Source organism: Monodon monoceros, unplaced genomic scaffold (assembly GCF_005190385.1).
Source record: "Monodon monoceros isolate NGI ecotype Baffin Bay Population unplaced genomic scaffold, NGI_Narwhal_1 Super_Scaffold_11, whole genome shotgun sequence".
Lineage (NCBI taxonomy): Eukaryota > Metazoa > Chordata > Mammalia > Artiodactyla > Monodontidae > Monodon > Monodon monoceros.
The window spans coordinates 120,741,323-120,765,937 of NW_021703767.1; the positions used below are offsets into that span (position 1 = coordinate 120,741,323).

Genomic DNA, 24,615 nt, shown 5'->3' on the forward strand with positions numbered 1-24,615 from the left:
CTTGTTGCGGAGCATGGGTTCTAGGGCCCACAGACTTCAGTAGTTGTGGCGCTAGGGCTCAGTAGTTGTGGCTGGAGGGTTCTAGAGTGCAGGCTCAGTAGTTGTGGCACACAGGCTTAGTTGCTCCACACAGCATGTGGGACCAGGGCTCAAACCCGTGTCTCCTGCATTGGCAGGCAGATTCTTAACCACTGCGCCACCAGGGAAGCCCTGCATTTATTATTTTTCAATGAAAGAAAAAATGTATTCACCTCCCAAATTTAGCCAAAGGTTAGCAACAGGAGGCATGTAATAAAAATAAAAACAAAATTGAGCAAAATCAGAAGATAGAAAAGTGTAGAATTGAAAGATCCAGGTAGATTGGCCATAATAAACTCTAGGAAGTCACTTAGCAAAATATTGGAATATTAGAGAAATATTAGAGGATTTTTAAAATTAACAGTATCATATAATAATTATGTTGAAAAATTTGAAAATACTGATAAAAATTATTTGGAGGAAAATATCAATTACCAAATTGATTTTTTTTTTTAAGTAGAAAACTTGAAAATTCTAATTACGTTGGTAGAAATAGCAAATGTTGTCCAAAGAATTTACTTTAAAAAAGACTCTATTCCTGACAGTTTTATGGGCAAGCTTTTCCCTGTTTCTAAGAACAGATAATCCAGCCAATAAAACATGCAAAGTATAAAACCAAAGACTTCCAGTACATGGAACAAAACTGATTTAATTCATAAATAAAACTTAACAGTACAGAAGGTTATAAACCAATTGCACAACTATAGTAGCAAAAAACCTAAGTATTAGCAAATAAAATTAACATTATATTAAGAGAACTATATGCCATGAACCAGAATTTGCTTCAAGAAAGTAAGGATGGTTGGTTTAATATTAAGAAATTACCATTAATATATTTACATAGGTAGATTAAAGAGGAACCATATTTTTGTCTGAAATACTTTTCAGGCTACATTTTAAAAGATTTGGTCACTTTTAAAAAAAATATCCTTATGAACTAGGGGTTAAAGATATTTTAAAATATATTTTTTAAATGTCTATCACTAAGTTATTAGTCAATACTATATTTAATACATTTCCATTAGAAACATACTATATTTAATACATTTCCATTAGAAACAGACATTCTCATTTAAGATAAGAACAAGATAAGGAGATTCACTGGTACCACTATTATTTATTTGGTTTCCTGTTGTTTTGTTTTTTAAAGTCAGATTTATTGAGGTATGATCTATGTGCAGTAAAGTTTACTATTTTTTGGTGTTTTTTGTATATTGTATATTTGGGGCCTGCTACCTTGCTATGAACTCATTAGTTTATTAAAATTTATTACTTTCGATAGCTTTTTTGTAGATTCTTTTGCATTATTTATGTCTAGCAGCATTCTTTGGATAGAACTTGTTTGTAATGTATTATCCTTTTTTATCTATTGCTGGATTAAGTTTGCTAACATTTTGTTAAGGATTTTTTTTGGTACTTTTTTTTTTAACTTTTTGGCCGTGCCACATGGCATGTGGGATCTTAGTTCCTTGACCAGGGATCGAACCCGTGCCCCCTGCAGTGGAAGTGCAGGGTCTTAACCACTGGACTGCCAGGGAAGTTCTGTTAAGGATTTTTTATGGTGGTAAAATATACATAACATAAAATTTACTGTTTTAACCAATTTCAAGGTATAGTTTGGTGGCTTTAAGTACAGTCACAGTGTTGTGCAACCATCACCACCATCATCTCTATACCTTTTTCATCATCTCAAAATAAAACTCTACACATTAAATAATAATTCCCTATTCCCCTTTCTCTAGCCACTGGTAACCATTGTTCTAATTTCTGTCTCTGAATTTGATGATTCTTGGTACCTTATATAAGTGGAAACATACATTATTTGTCCTTTTGTATCTGGCTTATTGCACTTAGCATATTGTTTTCAACGTTCATCAATGTTGTAGCATGTCTCAGAATTTCATTCCTTTCTAAGACTTGTTAAGGTTCATGAAGGATATTGGCTTGGAATTTTCTTATTATTTCTTTGTTTAGTTTTGGTATCAGCGTTGTGTTGGCCTTATTAAATGATGTGGGAAGTGTTTTCTACTGTTCTGTTTTCTGGAAGAGTTTGTATGTAGCCATGTAGGCCTGAAGTTTTCTTTGCGAAGAGGTTTTAAACTGGAAATTCAATTTCTATAATAGGTATAGGGCTATTCAGGTTGTTTTTCCTTGAGGGAGCTCTGGTAGTTTGTATCTGTCAATGGATTTGAAAATGTGTTGTTCAGTTTCTAAATGTTTGGAGATGTTTTTCCAGAGACCTTTTCTGTTACTGATTTCTAGTTCAATTCTGTTGCTATCAGAGAACATCCTTTGGAGATTATTTGAATTGTTTTGAAGTTTGCTTCACAATCTCTTGCATGGTCTAGCTTAGTAAATGTTGCAAATGCACTGAAAAGAATGTGGATTTCGCTGATGCTGAGTGGAGTGTTCTATAAATATCAATGATGTCAAGTTGATTGCTAGTGTTGATCAGACTTTCTGTATCCTTTCTATCTGTCTGCTTATTCTGTTAATTACTAAGAGAGAAATGTTGGTCTCCAATCATGATGTTGATTTTTCTATTCTGTGAGTTTTTCCTGCATATATTTTGAAACTCTGGTTTTGGGCACATGCACATTTAGGATTGTTATGTGTTACTTTGTTCGTTTGTTTGTGCTGTTTTCTTTTATCATTATGTAATACCTGTCTTTATCCCTGGTAATATTCTTTGTTCTGGGAATCTCTGAATTTACTTAGGGTCTCTAGATAATTTATATTTAATATAATAATTGGTATGATTGAATTTAAATCTGCCATATTGTTAGTTTTTTTCTCTATATCCCATCTGTTTCCTGTTCTGTTTCTTTCTTTTTCTTGATCTATTTTGGATAAATTGAATTTTTTGTGTGATTCCATTTAATTTACATTCTATTTTTGCTTATTTGTTATACCTGTTTTTAAGTTTTTGTTTTATTCTGTTTTGTTATAATCATTTATTTGTTTTATTTTTTAGATTCCACACATAAGTGCATACAGTATTTGTCTTTGTCTGATTTATTTCACTGAGCATAATACCCTCTAGGTCCATCCATGTTGTTGCAAATAGCAAAATGTTATTCTTTTTTATGGCTGAGTAGTATTTCTCTGTGTGTGTGTGTGTGTGTGTGTGTGTGTGTGTGTGTGTGTGTGTGTGTGACATCTTCTTTATCCATTCATCTGTTGATGGATACTTAGATTGCTTCCATTATCTTGGCTATTGTAAATAATGCTACTGTGAACATTGGGGTGCATGTATTTTTTCAAATTGTGGTCTTCATTTTCTTTGGATATATACCCAGGAGTGGAATTGTTGGATCAAATGGTAGTTCTATTTTTAGTGTTTTGAGGAACCTTCATACTATTTTCTGTTGTGGCTGTATCAATTTACATTCCCACCAACAGTGCATGAGGGTTCCCTTTTCTCCACATCCTCATCAATATTTCTTATTTGTGGTCTTTTTGACAATAGCCATTCTGACAGGTGTGAGGTGATACCTCATTGTGATTTAGATTGCATTTCTCTGATGATTAGCATTGTTGAGCATCTTTTCATGTGCCTGTTGGCCATCTGTATGTCTTTGGGAGAATATCTATTCAGGTCTTCTGCCCATTTTTTGATTGGGTTTTTTGCTTTTTTGATATTGAGTTGTATGACCTGCTTATATTTTAGATATTAACCCCTATTGGTTGTATCATTTGCAAATATTTTTTTCCATTCAGTAGATTGTCTTTTTGTTTTGTTGATGGTTTCCTTCGCTGTGCAAAAGCTTTTAAATTTAATTAGGTCCCATTTGTTTATTTTTACTTTGTTTCATTTGCTTAGGAGACAGATCCAAAAAATATTACTACAATTTATGACAGAGAGTGTTCTGCCTATGTTTTTTCCTAGGAGTTTCATGGTTTCAGGTCTTATATTTGTATACAGTGTAAGAAAATGTTCTAATTTCATTCTTTTACATGTAGCTGTCCAGTTTACCCAGCACCACTTACTGAAGAGATTGTCTTTTTTTCCCCATTGTACATTCTTGCCTCCTTTGTTATAGATTAATTGACCATAAGTATGTGAGTTTATTTCTGGGCACTCTATTCTGTTCCATTGATCTATGAGTCTGTTTTTGTGTCAGTACCATACTGTTTTGTTTACTGTAGCTTTGTAGTATAGTCTGAAGTCAAGGAGTATGATAACCTCAGCTCTGTTCTTTTTCAAATTGCTTTGGTTATTTGGGGTCTTTTAGGAATATTCTAGTTTGTGTAAAATGCCACGGGTATTTTAATAGGGATTGCATTGAATCTGTAGATTGCCTTGGGTAATATGTTCATTTTGACAATATTAATTCTTCCAATCAGTGAACAAAGTGATCTCTCCATCTGTTTGTGTTGTCTTCAATTTCTTTCATCAGTGTCTTGTAGTTTTCCAAGTACAGTTCTTTTACCTTCTTAGTTAAATTTATTCCTAGGTATTTTATTCTCTTTGATGCAATGGTAAATGGGATTTTTTTTTTGCTTAATTTCTCCTCTTCTGATGGTTCCTTGTTAGTGTATATAAATGCAGCAGATTTCTGTATATTAATTTTGTATCCTGCCACTTTACCAAATTCATTGATGAGTTCAAAGTTGTTTAGTGGCAACTTTAGAGTTTTCTATGTATGGTGTCATGACATCTGCAAACTGACAGTTTTACCTCTTCCTTTCTAATTTAGCTTCCTTTTATTTATTTTATTTTTTCTTGTCTGATTGCTCTGACTAGGACTTACAATACTATGTTAAATAAAAGTGGTGAGAGTGGGCATCCTTGTCTTGTTCTTGATCTTAGAGGAAAGGCTTTCAGCTTTTCACCTTTGATTTTGGATATGATTTTAGCTGTGGGTTTGTCAGAAATGGCCTTTATTATGTTGAGATATGTTCCCTCCCACTTTGATGAGAGTTTTTATCATGAATGGATGTTGAGTTTTGTCAAAAGCTTTTTCTGCATCTATTGAGATGATCATATGATTTTTGTTCTTCAGTTTGTTAATGTGGTTTGCCCTAGAGTGTACATCTTTAAGTTATTACAGTCTGCTTTCAAAGAATTTATGCCATACCTTGTATACTTCCATTTCCTCTCTCCTCTTTTGTGCTATTGTTAGCATACGTTTTATTTTTACATAGTTATAAGCCCTGTAATATGTTATTAGTGTTCTGGTTTAGACTCTCAATTATCTTTTCAAGTGATTAAAGACGAAAGATAGGAAAAAAATTTTCTTCCAGTCTAATAATGAGAAAGTTTAAATAGTTATTTTAAAGCCCCTGTCTGATATTTTCAACATTCAGGTCACATATGAGTCTGTTTCTATTGGCTGCTATATTTCTTGGCAGTGGGGTTTTTTTCCCTTTTGTGTGTGTTTTACAATTTTAATTTAATGCCAGACGCCTTGTACAGAAGCATAGTAGAGCTTGAAATAAGTAGTATTTATACATGGAAATGGGCACACTTCTACTTCTCATAGGGCAGTTGTCTGTGGGATTGAGTCAGTCAGTCAGGAGTTGAGCTGGGTGTGGGTTTTGATGTTGCCATGATTATGTTCATCGTATCTCAGAGGGAAAAAGAGGTTGAACCTTTAAGAAAAATCTTGGTCTTTGGAAAGGGGAAATGATTCTGAATAGTGCATGGTGGTAATTACTAAGTTTTGTCTTATGGCCAGACCTATTCAACTCATGTGTGAATCCTATGAGAATAGGGTGGGTATGGTTTTTATGAAGACAACAAAACAGTTATCTTTTAAAACATAATTGAACAAGAATCATCTTGTTAAGACACAGGCAGTGCTGCTTATGTGTATCTCTTATACGGCAGTCTAGTAAGGGAGCAAAATATTCTTCCTTATTTCAAAAAAGGCAAAACTTGAAGCTTGGCATTTTATGGATGCCCAGTGTTTCTGCAGAGGAAGGGGGAGGTGATCTGTGCCTACTGCAGGCAGCATTGCTCAGCAGTACTTACTGGAAATGAGCTTTCATTGAGGCCATGAAACAGACTGAGGTGGTGTTTCTCTAGCTAAGATACACATTGTAATCACCAGAGACCTTTAGAACAGTACTTCCCACCCTCAGAGGTTCCAATGGAATTGGTTTGAGATGTGACTAGACATGAGATTTTTAAGTTTCCCAGGTGATTCTAATGTGCAGCCAAGGCTGAGGCTCATTCCTCTAAAGGCTCACAGAAATCCCTTGGGCTGTTGGAGACTTTGTAGGATCTGGAATATTTGCATTAGCAGATGGAGGAAATACTAGTGATATATAAATTACTATCATTGCTGTGATATACAGAAAAGCAATTGTTTTATTATGCTGAGAAACAACTTAGCACAAGGCAAGTCTTGTCTTTTAACAACTCAATAAATGAAAGTTATTCCATATTCCTAGCAGAGAAAAATAAGTATTTTAAAGTTGACAATTCCTTCCAAAGCAAATAACAGTTATGTAATGCCATTTCAATCAAATATTTTTAGAGTTTTTAAAAGCCAGTAATGTCACTCACTGCCCAGATCTTGGTGTCTAATACCGTTCTCCAATAAAAGCATCCAGGACTCCTTGGAAAAATAGCTAATCTATGTTTGCACAGGAAATATACAAAATGAACATGGTATCAGAAAGTAAGGAAATATTAAAAAAAAAAAAAAAAAGTGGAACATGCCAAAGCAACACAGGAGCCAACCTGAAAAAGATCCCAGGGGCCAAAACTGGAGCAGTTTGAGCAACAAAATAAATAACGTAATGTTGGATTTTAACCTAAAGTATGAAATAAAAATAAACAAGTACATAGTCATATGAATAAGTGACTGAATAATTAAGTGGGAGAGAAGAGACAAGTCTCCCGTACAGAATTCCAAAAAATGTATGTAGGTACTCCCCGCTCAAGGAGGTAGAGCTTTAACCCTCCAACCTCTCCTTGAGTGTGGGCTACATTTATTTCAGTGCTTCCAAAGAGTGACTTGTGTCTATATGGGGAGGGGGGAGAAGTAACTTTACAGTGGGGAAGCCTAGAAACACCAGCTTGTCCCGGTGATCCTCAAAGTTAACGTTAATAGTCATAAGTCATTCTGATAGCATGTGTCCTCGATATGATGTGAAGAGATCTTCCTCCCAATAACCCATAATCCTAGCCTAACAACGAGGAAAAAAAAAAAATCCGAAAAACCCAGATTGAGTGGCTTTCTACAAAATGCCTGATCAGTACTCCTCAAAACTGTCAAGATCTTCAAAAACAAGGCAGATCAGAGACCAAAGGAGGCTTAGTAAACACCATAACTAAATGTCATACAACTATATAAATTAAATATTGGCATTACAAGAAAAAACGGGGCAGCAGAGTGGGAAATTCACAGAAGAAATGCAAATGGATAATAAAAATATGAATATATATTCCATTAACCAGTAATCAAAATGCAAATTTAACTGACAAAGCCGATGTTTGCCAGTCATATTAGCAAAGTGAGTTTTTTGTTAATACTCACTTTGGGGAGGTAGAGGAAATTATGGGAACTCATAGAGTGATACAACCTCTTTGGAGGATAATTTGCTCAGTACCTATCAAAAATCTTAAAAATATGCAACCTCTGACTCAACATTTTTTCTTCTGTGGATTTATCCTAATTAAAGAAAGATCTGTGGGAAGATTTTAACAGAGAATGTTTACCATGGCATTGTTGATAAGAATGAAACATTGGAAGCAGTGTGATAAATGAGTATATTGTGACACTGTTGTATGGTGGTATTCTATAGATATTATAAACTAAGCAGTTTATTAAGTTCAAAAAGTTAAGCCAGCATATACAGTATGATTTCCCCCCTTGCTTTTTTAGAAAACAAAAAATATGTAGCATAGAAAAGGAATTGATATATGTATATAAGACATTAATTATAATTATTTCTGGGTGTTTGAATTATAGATGATTTTAAATTTCTCCTATGTGCTTTCATATATTTTATAATTTTTCTGCATTGTACATGTGTAGTATTTTGGACATCATGTAAAAAGCTGTTTAAAAACAAAATCTTATGCCTCTATCAAATTAACAAAGACTTTCTTAAGATTATGACCTGTGTTGGCAAAGGTAAGAAAAGTTGGTTATCTTCATTTCATAGCCACTTCTTGTTATCCTATTTATTCATTTCTTCTTATCTACTTCTATTAGGAGTGTGAATCAGTACAAGCACTCTGTGAGAAAATTGGTAATACCCATCAAACCCCTTAAAGTAATTTACAGTCTTTCACCCAGTGGAAACCGTTCCAGGATTTTGTCATTAGAAAAGAAAAAGATTTGAGTGTAGAAGTGCTTATTACATAATAGTTTATTAGTGCAAAAATATGGAAACTGTGGAAATATCCATTTATAAGGAAATAAAATATGATACATCCACACAGTGGAATATTATGCAGTCATGATTGCGTTTTAGAGAATATTGAGGTTTGATAATCCTCTTCCTTTTTAGTCTTCTGGTCAGAATGGCATTCATGATCCAGATTTTTTTTTTTTTACATCTATATTAGAGTAAAAAGCATTTATTGATAGTTGTAATGTATTGTTTTATAGATGAGGAAATGGGGGCTTGAAAATGTTAAATGAGGTGCCCAAGTCATGTGGCTAGTAAGTGGCTGAAGTAAGATTTTTATTTATTTATTGGCTGCATTGGGTCTTCATTGCTGAGCCCGGGCTTTCTCTAGTTGCGGCGAGCGAGGTCTACTCTTTGTTGTGGCGCGTGGACTTCTCATTGCAGTGGCTTCTCTTGTTGTGGAGCACGGGCTCTAGGTGCATGGGCTTCAGTAGTTTTGGCACGTGGGCTCAGTAGTTGTGGCTCATGGGCTCTAGAGCGCAGGCTCAGTAGTTGTGGTGCACGGGCTTAGTTGCTCCGCGGCATGTGGGATCTTCCTGGACCAGGGCTCGAACCCCTGTCCCCTTCATTGGCAGGTGGACTCTTAACCACTGCGCCACCAGGGAAGTCCTGTTGTATACTTTTTAAATACACAGTGTATATATTTTTAGCAAAGTTTTAGGTTCACAGCAAAAGATACAGCTGTTTCCCATATACCCTCTGTGCCCACTCCTTTGTGAGTTTTTTTTTCTTTCAGTTCTTAAAATTGCTGTAAGATACACGTAACAAAATTCACAGGCTTCGTCATTTTTAAGGATGCAGTTCAGGGGCACTGAATATATTCATAATGTGCAGCCATCTTTAAGACAGTCGTTTTAAAGCCTTGTCTGATACGTCTGCCATCAGGACTTTTTCAGGGACAGTTTCTGCTGATTTCTTTTTTCCCCTTGAGTTGGCCATAATTTCCTGTTGTGATTTTTCGTTGTTGAAAACTGGGTGTGTAGATCTAATAACGTAGTAACTCTGGAAATCAGAATTTCCCTCGTCCCCAAGGTTTGCTGTTGTTTGTTAACTGGCTTTGTTCATTTAAAAAAAAAAAAAAATTGTTGTGGGCTGTCACTGTGCCAAGGATCAGCCTGAGGTGTAAACTTAAGGTCTGCTCATGTCTTTTCTGAGCCTTTCCCTGGGTGTGTGTGGTCACTTTCTAATTTTCCCAGATATGCAATGTCCTAGTCTTTAATGTCTGGCTGTGGAAAGGGTAAAAAGAGAAAAATGAAGGAGGGAGGGAAGGCCAGGAGTCCTTTCAACCCCCTGGAAGTCACTTCAGCTGGAGGGGGGCTGGCGGGGGGCTGGGTGGAACGATGTGAGGAGTTACAACAGCAGTGCTGTCCACTTCTTTGTCTGCACCTCTGTGAGCAGAAGCAGCAGTCCCCAACCAGGACACGGATGCCTGATACTTGGAGACCGGGCCCTTTTTGCCCACCCTGGCTCCCACATGCTGTGTGCAAACTGCTCCAGGAACAGTGTACAGCTGCCAGCCACATGGCTGGGGTTGGGGGAGGGGTAGCTACTACTGCACCATCAGCTATAAATTGACCAAAATTAGCTGAAATTTACCATCCAGACCTTCCTCTGGAAGTTGCAAGACTTCCTTAGACTCCAGAGTTTCAGAAGAGTTGTATGAGACAGATTCTGCCAGTGCAATTGTTGCCCAGGTGAATAGATGGATTCCTGATGCTTCCTATTCTGGCATCTTCTCAGAATCCTCTTTCCAACATGAATTTTTAGGACAGAACTGCAGCAATATCTCTGGCATGTTTGGAAAACTATTACAGAAAATTGTGGATTACTAACGGAGAGGACAGCTAGTTGATGGTAATTAGTAATGGAAAGTTATTATAAAAATTCATCTGGGTCTAATCATTAAGAGTCTGGAAATCAGGCAAAAGCAAATAAAATTTCTTCTGCTGTCAGTGGAGTTCTTTTAACAGATGGGAAGCAACTGAAGGTGTTTGATCAGTAAAGGACACTTATTCATTCATTTATTTGTTTAATAGGTATTGTTTGAATATATACTGTGTACGAGATGGTTTTTTAGACAGGAAGGGTACAGGGATGGAATGGGAGGGCTGGAGAGCCAAAAACCTGTTGTGGAGGAATTCACAGACATGTAACTTACAAAGGAATATGATGTGGGAATAGGAATATGGGAACTTAAAATAAGACCAGGTCTGCTTTAGGGAATTGGGAATATCTTAATTGAGGAGGTAACATTTTATGGTTTTGGAGGAATACTAGTTTACCAGGTGAAGAATATTGAGAGCTTAACAGTAAGGTCATGGGCTGCTCAGGGAATGGTAAATAATTCATGCCTCTGGAGTTGTGGGAAATAGACCTTGAAAAGCAATTTGGGGTCTGATTATTAAGGGTGTAGTGTGATTTATTTGATGAGGGAACCATCAGAGATTTTTAGGCAGGGGAACTGAAATGACTTTCTTTATTTTTTTCTCATCTGGAATAGTTTAATTGGCATTAATGAACTAATATTTGACATAAAGAACAATACTAGATTTTAGTAAGCCTTTTTTTTTTTTTTTGTGATATGCGGGCTTCTCACTGCTGTGGCCTCTCCCGTTGCGGAGCACAGGCCCCGGATGCGCAGGCTCAGCGGCCATGGCCCACGGGCCCAGCCGCTCCGCGGCATGTGGGATCTTCCCGGACCGGGGCACGAACCCGCGTCCCCTGCATCGGCAGGCGGACTCCCAACCCCTGCGCCACCAGGGAAGCCCTTAGTAAGCCTTTTGATTACATCTACTCATTGAATTTATATCTCTAATTACTATCCATAGACTTTAAATGTGTGGACTTTAAGAACTGGATTAGAATCATAGTTCTACCATTTTGTAGCATTTATACAAGTTATTTGATGTGGTAAACCTCCATTTTCTCATCTGAATTATTGGGCTTCTTAGTCTCTGGGCACTATTGACAGGGGGGAAGTAATGAGATTTCTGTTGAATGGGGAAGAAATCAAGTGAGACTCTCCACTGGATGTAATGTAGTCTGAGTACTCTACGGACTGGTTGAAGGCCATAAAAAAGGTGTGCATTTAATCTGCAAGAGACAATTAGTTCTAAATAGGTTTTTGTATGCTTAAGGATTTGGAGAAGGGAACCACTGAAGGTTTTTAAGCAGGAATCCATATGATCCAGTTTTTCCAAACTGCTTCAGTTGTATCCCAGTATAATTATTAATAGTGTGCCCCCTTTAACTCTCAATGGTTAACCCAGTGTGGGTAATAAATTTTGTGGCCAGTCACCTTCTAAAACAAAAATATAGTAAGAACAGAGAGCCGTGGTTGAGCCATTTAGAATACAAGTAATGAAAAAAAAATAAAAGGAACCAGCCTAGAAGGTTGGAGTGAAACAGAGAAGAGTCTTTACAAAAATCTTTACAAAAGCCAAGAGAGGATAATTTTAATGGTATTAAGAACGTGAGATTTGTGAGGTCAGCAGGGTCAAATTCGCAAGGTTATGGAGCATAAGTGTACATTGATTTTCCAAGTAGAGCTCCTTGTCTACTCTAGACAGTACAGTTTCATTTGGGCACTTGGAGAGAAGCCAAATTGGGTCGTTTCTTTGAGGCTAAGGACTCTGCCCTTTATTTTTATATCCCTAGTGCCTAGTACAGTAGGTATCATGTAGGAGGTACTTGGTGCTTTTTTTAAGAATTGAAATATAATTAATAGTTTGTAAAAAGGTGAGAGAGCAGCTATGGATATCACACTTTCAAAAAATTCCGTCAGACAGAAAGGAGGATGTTTTTAGTTGGGCAGCAGTTAGAAAGGAAAGACCTCTGCATCTTAAACGTTAAGATGAACTCAGTGAAGAGGGAAAAATTAAAGTTTCTGAAAAGGGAAGGAAGTTTGAAAGCTAAAGTTCTTGCCGCTTAGGGCAGAGTCTATTACAAAGTGAACAGTGTGGCCTTAAAGAGATAAGTGGATAACATACCCTCACCTACCCTCCAATCCCGCCCTCCAACCCCACCCCCAACCCTTTGATGATTTAGGAATATTCTAATGAAAAGAGTACAGACATCAGAGTCAGAAAACCTAGAGCCAAATCTTGACTTTACCTTTTACTAGATTAGTGGCAAATCATTTACTCTCTTATATTTAAATGATTCAGCTAGAGATTTTAGTGGCATCTGTGAGATGCCTGGAAACCCCTCCACATATCTCTTCCTCATCTACCTAGCTACTACATTTTCGTGATTATGTCCTTCTGGCCACAGTTGATTGTTCCCCAGCACATCATCACTTTGACAGCATTTCACTGGCCAGGACGAGCACCTGACCCAAATTCAGCCAATGGATGTCTTCCTGGTATGTTAAGGCACAGGCTGAGAGAGGGTTAGTGGAATCTGTAAGATATAAAACTAATGACACGTCAATGACCATGTTTCCCGCCAGCTGAAGAATACTGATCTGTAGCGAAAGAGAATGATGCTGGCGTGAGAGAAAAATCAGAGGTAAAAGAAAGGAGTCAGACAGACCCAGTCCTGGCAGCCTGAGAGTTCCTGAGACCCTGCTGCCCCCTGACCCTCCTAGTTTGGTTCTCTAATCTTTTCTTGCATTCGGTGAGCTAGCCAGTTGAGCCAACTAATTTCTTTTCAAGTCAGACTAGTATGAGTTGAGTTTCTTTACCTTATAACTCAACTAATACCTGAATTTGGGTGAAGTGTTGTGACTCCAATACTCATGCTTTCTCCACTGTAACATATTCTTTCTCTAGGGCTGAAAATCTTTGGTCTAAAGTTCTGTCCCTTCCTAACTTGTGAGGGCTTTAGTGAACTATGTCTGTCCTCTCTAGCGCCTTTGGTCTCTTCCCTTTCCATAGATCCTTCTCTGAGGTACTGGCAAATGCCTCCCTCATCCTGGAAAGCCTTCGGCTCCGCTAATTCAGCTGTGACTAAAGCACGCAAAGGGATTTTGGTAGAAGATAAGTTTAGAAAGGGGCCAGATTGAGGAAAATTTAGACAGCAGTCTTAGGTCGTTTGCTGTTATTGTCTAGACCAAAGATGTTTAATAGAACTTTCTGTGATGATGGAAATGTTCTGTATCTGCAAGCTGTTAGCCACATGTTGAGGACTTAACATGTGTCTAGTGCAACTGGGAATTGAATTTTTAGTTTTATTTAAATTTAATCAGTTTAAATTTAAATAGCCGTATATGGCTAAGGCTACCAATGTTGATAGTGCAGCTCTAGCCATCAGGAGGTCATCAAAAGTTGTATTTCTTATTTCTTTTGTTTTGTTTTTTAAATCAGGGAAATGATGTGTGTTTTAGAAAAAAAAAACAACAACTGGAAACAACGTGGTCATTTGGATGGTGAGGAAGAGGCAAGAACAGAAAATCACTTTCTTTTCAGGATGATGATGCCTGTAACAAGGATGGGGAATGAGGAGGGTGAGCTGCTTTGGGACAGTAGACGTGGAGCTCAATCCTGCAGAAGTTGCGTTGACGTCGTGGGACTTGTAGACAGAGATGTCCAATAGGCCATTGCAATGAGAGTTTAGAGCAGAGAAGCCCAAGACTAGAAGTATACATTTTTGTAGTCGTCTACATAGAGGTGACAAAGCCATAGAAATGGGTAATGTCCTCCAAAGAGGAAATATAAATCTTGGAGAAACGAGCATCAAGGGCAGAACCTTGAAAGATGTCTACGTTTAAAAGGTAGAGGAAGAGGAGGTGCAAAGGTGAAGTTAACTATGGTCACTATGCTATACATTAGATTCCCAGAACTTATACATCTTATAGCTGGAAGTTTAGATTTAGATTACTTCTATGTCTTAGCTATTGTGAATAATGCTGCAATAAACACGAGAGTGCATAGAAAAATACTATATGATATTTTTAAGAAACCGACACTTACCCATGCAAGTAGTAGCAGGAACTCTTTGCTTTAGGCATAGCCCTCATCAGGGAGATTAGACATTTTACTTGAAAATGTGAATAAGTATGTACCTCATGATATGGATCTGGTAGATAGTTATATTTAGCAGGCATGGGGCAAGTAAAAACTATTATTGTGCTATCATAGTGTAATTTCTGCCTATAGAATCACAAATGTATCTGTAAAATATGGTTAATCTTTGGTCAGATGGCCAATAGACATAGCAAACCCTAGTCCAAATAAGTTAGCTTATAAACTTGGGGAAGAGAATGGCTTGTTCCCTTTGGTGTTTGCTAGATAATCAGTAGTTGTAAATAATATAATGCTTAAGTAGATTTTCTTTCTTTCTTTTTTGGCAACTCTGTGTGGCTTGCAAGATCTTAGTTCCCTGACTGGGGATCGAACCCAGGCCCCCTTCAGTGGAAGTGCAGGATCTTAACCACCGGACTGCCAGGGAATTCCCTTAAGTAGATTTTCTATCTAAGATTAAGGAGAAATTGTTTGGGAGAACCTACATAAGATGCATTTTATTATGCCAGTGGGAAGACTCATGAACTTCCCCACAATGTGTCGTACACTCATGAAGGCATACAGAAGGTAGTGATCAAGCTGCATGCTGAGAAAGGCTTGGGAGTAGATTGAAGAGCAGTGTGAATGTGAATGAAGAATTTGGGAGTTGAAAGGGGGCACTGGCAAGGAAGGGAAACAGGGACAAGTAAACATGGTAGAGAAGGGCTTAAGGTCAGATCTCTGGAGCAGGCAATAAGGAGCAGGTCAATTTGCTGCCTAGCTCAGTGCCTGATGCATAGTAGGTGCTCAATAAGTATTTGTTGAAGGAAAGATGAATGATGGTTAGGGAGAAAAAACATTGCTCCTGCAGGACCAATGGAATCCTACTTTGGCCCAATGTTATTTTACTCATTACTTGACCTCAGTCATCACAATGTCTTCCTGACCTTGGGTTACTGTTAATTTATTGTTAGAATACATACTAACTATTCCAGGTAGAATATTTGAACATGTAAATCACTGTCCAGCCCTGGGGGCGGGGGAGGGGATGCTCTGCCTACTTCCTACTACTAGAAGTAGTAGGATCGCAGTGCCTGAGTATTAGAAAGTTTAATTTCCTTTTAAGACTGTAGCAGAGTAGGTATGACAATATCTAGACCCTGAATATCCTGGCCTTGGGTGACATGGGCGATCACTTCTGGCTAACCTCACAGGTTAGAAGTATGTGCATATTTACTCTGTGTGGTTTCTGGTAAGGTGATCAAGAATGGTGAGAAGCAGGATAGGGAGATTAAAATTATTTCCAAATGTGGATATATAAACAGATGTAACCATGTTAGATTTTAATACACAAAACTGATTGGATGCTGGGTAATTTTCAAGTTTCTTCTTTTTTTATTAAAAACTCCTCTGAAAACTGATAGTCCACAAAACCTTAGTGTATAGAATTTTAACTGATTCCTTTACTCAGATATTATAGTGACCTCATTTGATATTGAAAACAGATTTTAGAATCTGAAAAGATACAGAGCCATAGAGGTTGTATTTTCCATTTTAAGCTAATATGTACTTGCAGCTCAATTTAATTTATACCCTACGCTATATTATTTTGGACATATCTCTGTGTGTATATAAGTGTAATATGTGGTACATAGTCTGTTTACAAAGAAAAACTTGACTAAGAAAAAGCTCTGTTTGATCTGTTTCATTCAGTATATGTTTATTGGGGTGTCTAACAGGCTCTGTTTTAGCCACTGGGGATACAGCACTAAACCAAGCGCAAGATCCTTGCCCTGCTGGAGCTGTTGTCAAGACATACTTTCAGAGAGGAATATTTCAGATTAGGTGGTACCTAATCAAAGAAGGAAAGGTACCTTATTCATCCAGGAGAGTTACACTTTCAGGGAACTGAGATATAAACCACTGAAGGCAGGGATTTTCATTTGGCTTTTGTTCACTGCTGTATCCACGGAGCCCAAAATAGTGCTTGGCTCATATGTCTGTTGACTGAAGCGTTTATTGTTTTGAATTTGTATAATCAGAGACATGTACTTTGATAAATGATCTTTACACCGAGCTGCTTGAAAATTTTATAGTCTCCTTTACCTTATTTTTATGTTTGTTACCTACTTTTTCTTTCTCTTGGGGCCCATTGTCAGGATGCAGGAACAGCTTATTAATATTAATAATTAGTCATATGGTAATCTGATATTGCAAAGGTTAGATTTGGAAAGGAATTTAATAGGTCATCTTTTGTTCAGCTTCCTGCCTAGGAAAAACCAAGTAAGATAATTAGGTATGTATTTTTAATTAATCATTTAAAAAACTAGGACAACATAATTGGGTTCTCTCGAGAAAATGGAGAAAGGTACTTAACCCTAGATACAAAGGTACTAACCTGAAAAAGTTAGAACTTCTAACTGTGTGGGAAAGTGAAAAAAATTCGAGCACCACTAAGCTGCTCTTTGTTGATATCAGAAATGGGCCTGTCATTCATTTTGGCATTGAAGCATAGCCTCCTATCTCAGGGGGCAGAACCAGGACTTTTTTTTTTCCTCCCAGAGGAGCTGGACAGTTATTACAGGTTGAAAAGCCTGACTAGTTTTTCAAGAGTTTCTCCTCCTTTTTTTTTACCCCCCCTGAAACTCATGGTGCTTTTGCTCTGCTTTCAAGATGCACTGAGGTCTCCTGCTTTGTGACTGCTTCGGAGCCCACAAATACCCTGACATGTATAATTCGAAATATGCAGGTTTCATAAGTAAGTTCCATCTTGGTTTTTAGCCAGTTAAAATTCAAGTTATTTTTAGAAAAATGTTAGGGTGGAGTTAGGCATTGTATTGTTTCACCACTTTTATTTTAAGCCTATTTCTAAAACAGTCAGTAAGACCTGTACTTTGTTCGTTTTTAAGTGTCTTTGTTGCATTAGACAGTATTCATATGTCTTTTAAAAGCTAGTAACGAAACTATTTTCTTGAGCATCTTTTTAGTTTTATTGAGAAGTATTTTAAATTGAGTGTTTCTGAGCTCGATTGCTCACGTCTGACACAGTCTCAAGTTTCCACTGAATGGTAACAAAGACTGTAGAGTGTTGTTGGTACTGCAGTGAGAGGCATGCTTCATTAGACCAGGTAAGAGAGATCATTTTGTTTCTTACTGCTGGGTGCGTTTTTACAGGGTTTATTTTATATTCTTTCAACAGCAGCAGTGTTAAATTGATAAATAGCCAGGAGCACGCTGAATTCAAGACGTCCTTGCTTGTTGCAGACAGGAAAGCTACAGGGTATGGGGGTTGGGGTGGGGGGGGAGGGGTAGAGTAAGCTTAGTTTATCACTGTTACTTATATAAATCAATTTAAATATAAAGATAATTCTGGAGCTCCATTTTCTCCGTGCAAGAACTAAAGAAGCAGTTAAAGAAATGAATAATATTAAAGGTACTTCGTGGTTCTTACTTGTGAGTGCAATTCAGATGTGAGTTTTTACTTTCATTTCTTTCCAGTAGTTAATAAAATAAGCTTTGCCTCTAACTCTACATGTTTTTTTCCATTTACGAAAACTTTGAAATTGTCAACAGCAAAATATGCTTCCTCAGGATCTTTGAAATAAACCTGACACGTACAAAAACATTTCAGCTTTTATAGCTGTTTCATTCTCTTTTTTTCCTAGTACATTTTTCTTAAAAGTGTTTGTGCTTTGAAAATGTCAGCTGTATTCTAATGAAGCTCAGGCATTGTTTGCTCATAAAGGGGCCGGTGCATTCCACTGCTTTATGGTTTATTATGAGGCACAGTGTGAGAGTTTGGGTGGCACCATTTGGTGTCTGCCTCTTGGGGTAGTGACTGCCATTATGTTCGCGTTGGATTGGCAAAGAAAATATAGAGTGCAAGATCCTATATGAATCTGGACCCTGTGAAGAAAATCTTTACCATAGACAATAACTACGTGAGCCTGGAATGTGTGACAACTTGAGCTGATCACTTCAAGTATACTCTTGAAGCCTGTATTTTAGTTATAATTAATAGTCTCCCAGTAACATCTCTGGTTTCGTGATGTATGTGAATAACATTTACTCATTATTTGAACTGTAGTAAAGTGAATGTCTCTAGGTAAACTATGACATTTTAAATGGACACGGTACAATTTTCAATCATACATGTACTTTAAAAAAAGTTTGAAGGAACTTAGTGTCGGGGGGAGGGGGAGTGGGAGTGGGAGAGGAGGTCAGGCAGAGAGGCTTTCTTTCAGTTGGGAAAGCCCTGATGAAGAGAAAAAGCAACAGATGTTTCTTCTGTTACAATTGAGGTTGTTTCATTCAAAATTCACAGTAGCTGGAAAAGGGAGGGGCGGCCATAAATCTGACTTACTCAGTGAATAAAGAAAACTTAGTCATTTCAAATTTATTAGTTTACATTCAGGATTTGAGAAACAGTATAGAGTAACATATTCTGAGTAACATACTTTTTGAAGAGGCTTTTCTTAATCTTAAAAATTTTACGTGTAATTAGTGGAAATGTGAGAAAGCTAATTTTAGTGCCTTTAAGTGATGGAGAAAATGATTATTAAGTCATAAAGAATATTAGGAAAAAAACGAAGCCACTATAAAATATATAAGGAATACTTAGGTGGCAAAAGTTTGTAACTACACAATAGGTATTAAGGCTCAAAATGAAATTGCAGTATGAAACATCATTTGCATTTAGTGAGAGACTATTTTATCTTCAGTGTGAAGCCATGAGACTTATTTCTAAAGATCTTTGAATAAGAAATGTGGGAGAAATATTTTGAGTTTAATTGAAATGATGTGTTGCAGTTTCCCTCTTTAAAAAAAAGATAGTAAGTAAGCTAATGGAAGGAGGGGAATGTTTATCTGCTGAAAAGAATAAGAAGAGCTTGGACGTGATATGCATGTAATGAAAGCAGTCAAAAAATAGTTTTTTAATTCGTGGAGTTCATAATGAGTAAAGTAAAAATCTATCCTTTTACAAGTAACATGTAGAGAAGTTCTGTGCTCCTGTATACTGTGTGTTTATATACATTACAACTTTATGTATTTCTTAAAGTTAGCTCTTAGAAAACAGTGCTGAGCGCTAGATCTTTCACATATTAGGCACTTATTAAATTTTGCCCTACCCTACACTGTAAAGTTAGTAATAACATATAATAGCCAAAAACTTCTTTGAACCGTAGTTCAAAATTTGCATATTGAGCAAATGTTAAACGATTTTCTAAATGTTTAGTTGGCCTAAGGAAAGGACTGGGAAAGATAGCAAGATTCAAGGAGGTTATTAAAAATGTCTCTTGCTCTGAGCTAGGATCTGTGGGCTTCCCTGAAGATTTTCTTTACTTCAAATAATGACAGTAGAATTTAGAGATTTCAAAACTTTTCAGATCATTGTTTGAATTAAGACTGAGTTTAAAATCGATCTGTGTACATTTTGCTTTTTTAAGGAATAGCAATATGGAGCATTTGAATTTTTTTCTAAGATAGCCAACTTCCATGGAGTTTAAAGTGGATTTACCAAGTTATAGGTTTGATTAGAGTAAGAACTTTTATAATTTTGACCAAAGAATGTATAGTTTTGATGGAATAGACAGTCCTAAAAAAAAGTTGGTGACCTCACATGTGAAACATAACTTTGACAGCATCATAGATTGCAGTTATCAAAAATGTGTGTCAGTGGCTTCCCCGGTGGCGCGGTGGTTAAGAATCCGCCTGCCACTGCAGGGGGGACACGGGTTCGAGCCCTGGTCTGGGAGGATCCCACATGCCACGGAGCAACTAAGCCCCTGCGCCACAACTACTGAGCCTGCGCTCTCGAGCCCGTGAGCCACAACTACTGAGCCCACGTGCCACAACTACTGAAGCCCGCGTGCCTAGAGCCCGTGGTCCACAGCAAGAGAAGCCACTGCAGTGAGAAGCCCCGGGCACCACAACAAAGACCCAATGCAGCCAAAAGTAAAAATAAATAAATAAATTTATATTAAAAAAAGTGTGTCACTTATGATCATAAATTTATGTAGGCATGACAGTACGTTACAGCATCATTAACAACGGTGCAGAAGTAATTGAGACTGTTAACCCTTCAGTTTAAGAGCAATATATTGGCTGAAAGAAGACTTCTGGAGTGAAGTACCTGTGGTTCCTGCCTTATATGTGAACTCTTTAGCAAAAATTGATGTCTGGGGCAATCTGAGCCTTCCCTATTCATTTTTCTCCAATTCAGAATACCCAGAGAGTGACCGATGTAGACGTTCTCTCTGCCTTACATATTTTAATGCAATTAGAAACTATTGACGGTGACCTAGAAATCTCTCATTTCTGGTGTGGAAGTCGGAAGATTTGCCGGACACCTGCATTTTTCTGAAAAGAAAACCTTTTACGCCGTTGTTTAGGAGCAGGTATGAGTGTTGTGCCTTAAGTGTATTATGAGCTAACTCTGTTTTGCAAGTGGCTCCAGGAACCGATGGTGTAATAGCATTCTTCCTTTCTACCAAGTTTTAAGCAACCAGTTTTCAAGTGAACTTTTGGGTCTTGACTCCAAAGCTGGAGATATCAGCAGGGGGCTTTGTTTTCGGCATTTGGCTCTCTCTTGCAAAGTTTGGCAGCTCTCTTGGCAATTTCTCTGACAGAAAGATGAAGAGACTTCTACCTGAGCACTTACTGTTTGCCAAGTAGACCCAGTAGAACTTATTTATAAAATTTAGCAGAATCTTTTTTTTTTTTTTTTTTTTTTTGCGGTACGCGGACCTCTCACTGTTGTGGCCTCTCCCGTTGCGGAGCACAGGCTCCGGACGCACAGGCTCAGCGGCCATGGCTCACGGGCCCAGCCGCTCCGTGGCATGTGGGATCCTCCTGGACCGGGGCACGAACCCGCGTCCCCTGCATCGGCAGGCGGACTCTCAACCACTGCGCCACCAGGGAAGCCCTAGCAGAATCTTTTAATGGGCAAGATTTTAGTACAAAAGCGTTTGTTGATACTGGTGTCTAAGATTTCCTGCTCTTGACAGTATGGTTTAAATGTAGCTTCAGTAATAGCTCTCAGTGGAACATGTTATTGAAATACGAAGTTGGTAACAATGCAATTTTGAATGAGCTACTTAGCATGACCTATGGAATATAATGATCCCTTTTCTTATTTGCTAAGGAAAAGAACTGCCTTTGAAATTCTGGTTCATGGATGGTCTTTGGTCTTTTTGAATTTGTGTCCTAAAGTTTTAAATTTATTTTCAGAACGCACCTTTTAAACTCTGGATCTGTCTGTAGTCATTGCCACCTTTTGTAAATACTAGAAAAATAGCTTCCCTTGACTGTAAATTTAAAATGATTTATTTGTTAACACTGTCTGGGGCAGGGCACCGTCTCAGAGGGTAGTGGGCTTCTTCTTGAGAGTGATTTCCAGTTCAGTGCCTTTGGGTGTTGTAAGCCTCATCAGTTCCGACCCTGGTGGCTGCGCCCAGCTGCGTTGATCTCCTCTAGCCATTCAGCGGCTCTTGGTACCAGATAAAATGTGCTGCTTTCTGTTCACACTCTTTTTCTAGGCATGCGGACAGCGTCTGTGTGCCATCTGGCAAGTGTGTTGGCTGTGGTGATGGTGCTAAAAGTAGTGGTTGAAAATAGGCTAAACATGGAAAAGATACAGCATTTAAGAACAAGAGACAAAAATGATGATGATGATAATAATATAAGGGTCGCTTGGCCCCTTCTCTTTTTAAAATGAAAATAGAGGTAAGTGTAGTAGAAAGTCTGCTTAGACTCCATTACTTCCTTAATTTGAACAGAGAGGAAAGGGGCACTTGCAGCAGCTTGTCCCAGTCCTGCTTGATCCTAATCACCCTCTGAGGCACGTGTTTAAAATATGCATTCCCACCTGGTTTCTTTAGGTGTTTAGTGGAACCCAGAAATAACGTATTTTGAATAAGAGGGACACTGCCCTCTCCCACTTCTGTTCACCCCCTTTGTATCCTATGTCTAAGCACATTTGGTAAGAATTACTGGGGAGGCGTGGAAGAACCAAGTTGTTTGAGGCCATATGGTGAACTCATTGAATTATTAATCAGAAGATAGAGTGTCCAAAACTGGGAAATTCTAATTAAGGAGGTGGAAGAGAAATGAGAAAATCAAGAATTAAAAGAGGGTCCTTGTCTGAGCAGGGTAAATAGAAAAAGGACAAAAGGACATGTTTTATACAAAGATAAAGAAGCCAGTGAAGAAGCAGTAGGATCCATCCTCTAGATGAGATGCATGTTTTGGGATGGACATCGACAAAGTATTGAAAGGGAAGGGTCCTACAAGAGAAACCCAGTGAGAATGGACTAAATGATTTCTAAGATCTTTTAGCTTTGAGGTTTGATGAACTAAATGAAAACAGTTCTAATATTCCAGATACTAGAGCTTGAATTAAGGAGTTCATCTAAGAAATGAAGAGGCCCTGTTTAAATCCTGACATGTAGGAAGATGGAAAAGAAATGTTTTTCTCCTTTCAAGTTGAAGAATCCGGGGCATTTATCGTTCTGGATACCAGAGAAAGAGGGAGCTAGCTAATTGTTTTAAAAGGTGTCCTCCAAGTAAAAATGCTTATGGAAGCCAAGAGAAAAGACTTGATCCTCTAGGGAAAGTATGTAGGAAAGACTGACGTAAAAGATTTATTGACCCATTAGGAGTATACCCTGAGGGCTGTAGAACTGTTTTTTGTTATGGTCATTTCAAGGATCCTTTCTGTGGTTCTTTGGAAAGATTCTGGTGAGGTGGTCCACTGAGGGGAAATCACAGAAGTCCTGTGCTCTGACAGCTGCAAAAACATCCCGGCTTTGGCTTCCATGCCTGTGATATGTAGGAATGTGCATTTCAGATCTTCTGTCTTTATCTATGCGTTAAGGATACTTGATTTCCATTTTGGAACCACATACAGAGAGGGAGGTTCTAGAGGTCACTTTAACCATAATACTTCGGAGATATTATGAACTTTTATCTTCTATTTCTCACCCTGACCATTTGCAGTGATATTATCGTCACCCACGTTAAAGAGTTTAGTAATGGATGGTGGCCTTTGGATTTAATCTTGGTAACTTTGGTGAACATGATTGAGTACAGATGCAACAAAATAGAACATAACAGTGTTATAGGGTGCATATAGGTAATGCACATTATAGTAGCTAACCTATAAATAGAATGAAAACTAAAAGAAAAAAAAAATCTGAGTATATTTAAACAAAACCGAATGAAGTCAGAGTGACTGCAAGGTTTATTTACCTTCAGTTCCCATTCCTGACATGCACCTTATACATGGATGTGCTGTGTTTTACTATCTTACAGATTTGCTGTTTCCAGTTGGATATGTTGTCTTTTCAAATTAATTATGAGCAATTAATATGTGTTTCATTTATGAAGATAGTGCTGTTGATCTATTGGGCCTGAGTTATTTTTCAAATAAAGGTGATAGATATCCCCTGAGCCATCATATTGTTCCCCCTACTTTACTCTCTCTTCAGTGACGTATGTTGCTTTCTAGATGGCCGGCTGAAATTAGAAATACAGTCTGAAGGTTGTGGAATCTTTGCTCTTTGCAAAATGAATGGGCCTATTCCAGAACCGACCTGGGACTTGACCTCATTAGTACTGTATTTGAAACTGATCGATAGTCCTTTAAAACAGTTATTAACAAATAATTAAAAGGTAGTGTGGGAAGGAAAGAGATGCTTGACACTTTTCTTTTTCTGAGTCTCCTTATTCTCTGTTTGAAATGTTAATTGTGAATGAAGTGAAGCACATGATACTGTCACATAAGTAGGCAGATCAGTGGAGCAAATAGAAAGTCAATAAGGTAGACTTTCATGTTAGCATGGGGGAGGGGGAGTAGATTACTCATTAAAAGTAGCCATTTAGGAAAAATAAATTGGATCATTCGCTTCTCACATCAAATAAATTCTAGATGGTCAAGGATGTAAAATTTAAAATGAAGGCATCGAAGGATTATAAGAAAACATGGGGGATGTTTAATACAGTCTTTAGTATGTAACGAATGATAATTAAATTCAAAGAACAGCATATCCAACTGGAAACACCAAACCTGTAAGATGAGTAAAACACAGCACACCCATGTATAACGTGCAGCTCCAGGGTGGGAAGAGAAGATAAATAAATAAACTTTGCAGTTACTCCGACCTCCTTTATTTTTATATTTAAACAGACTCACAGACCTTTTTAATGGCACTAAAGTCATAAAAGG

The 24,615-nt window shown here is 37.6% G+C and overlaps 1 protein-coding gene across 7 annotated transcripts in view; it reads left to right on the forward strand.

Annotated features, from left to right (window-relative positions):
- The window catches only part of TFDP2 (transcription factor Dp-2), a 168,665-nt gene that overhangs the window by 77,003 nt on the left and 67,047 nt on the right, over positions 1-24,615 (forward strand). For 2 of the 7 annotated variants that reach the window (XM_029213889.1, XM_029213892.1), the window contains exon 1: positions 17,466-17,518. The exons of the other annotated variants lie outside the window; for them this stretch is intronic. The gene's annotated coding sequence lies outside the window, so the exon portion shown is untranslated. Of the gene's footprint in view, positions 1-17,465; positions 17,519-24,615 lie in introns of those variants that run through there. 7 annotated transcript variants of the gene reach the window in all.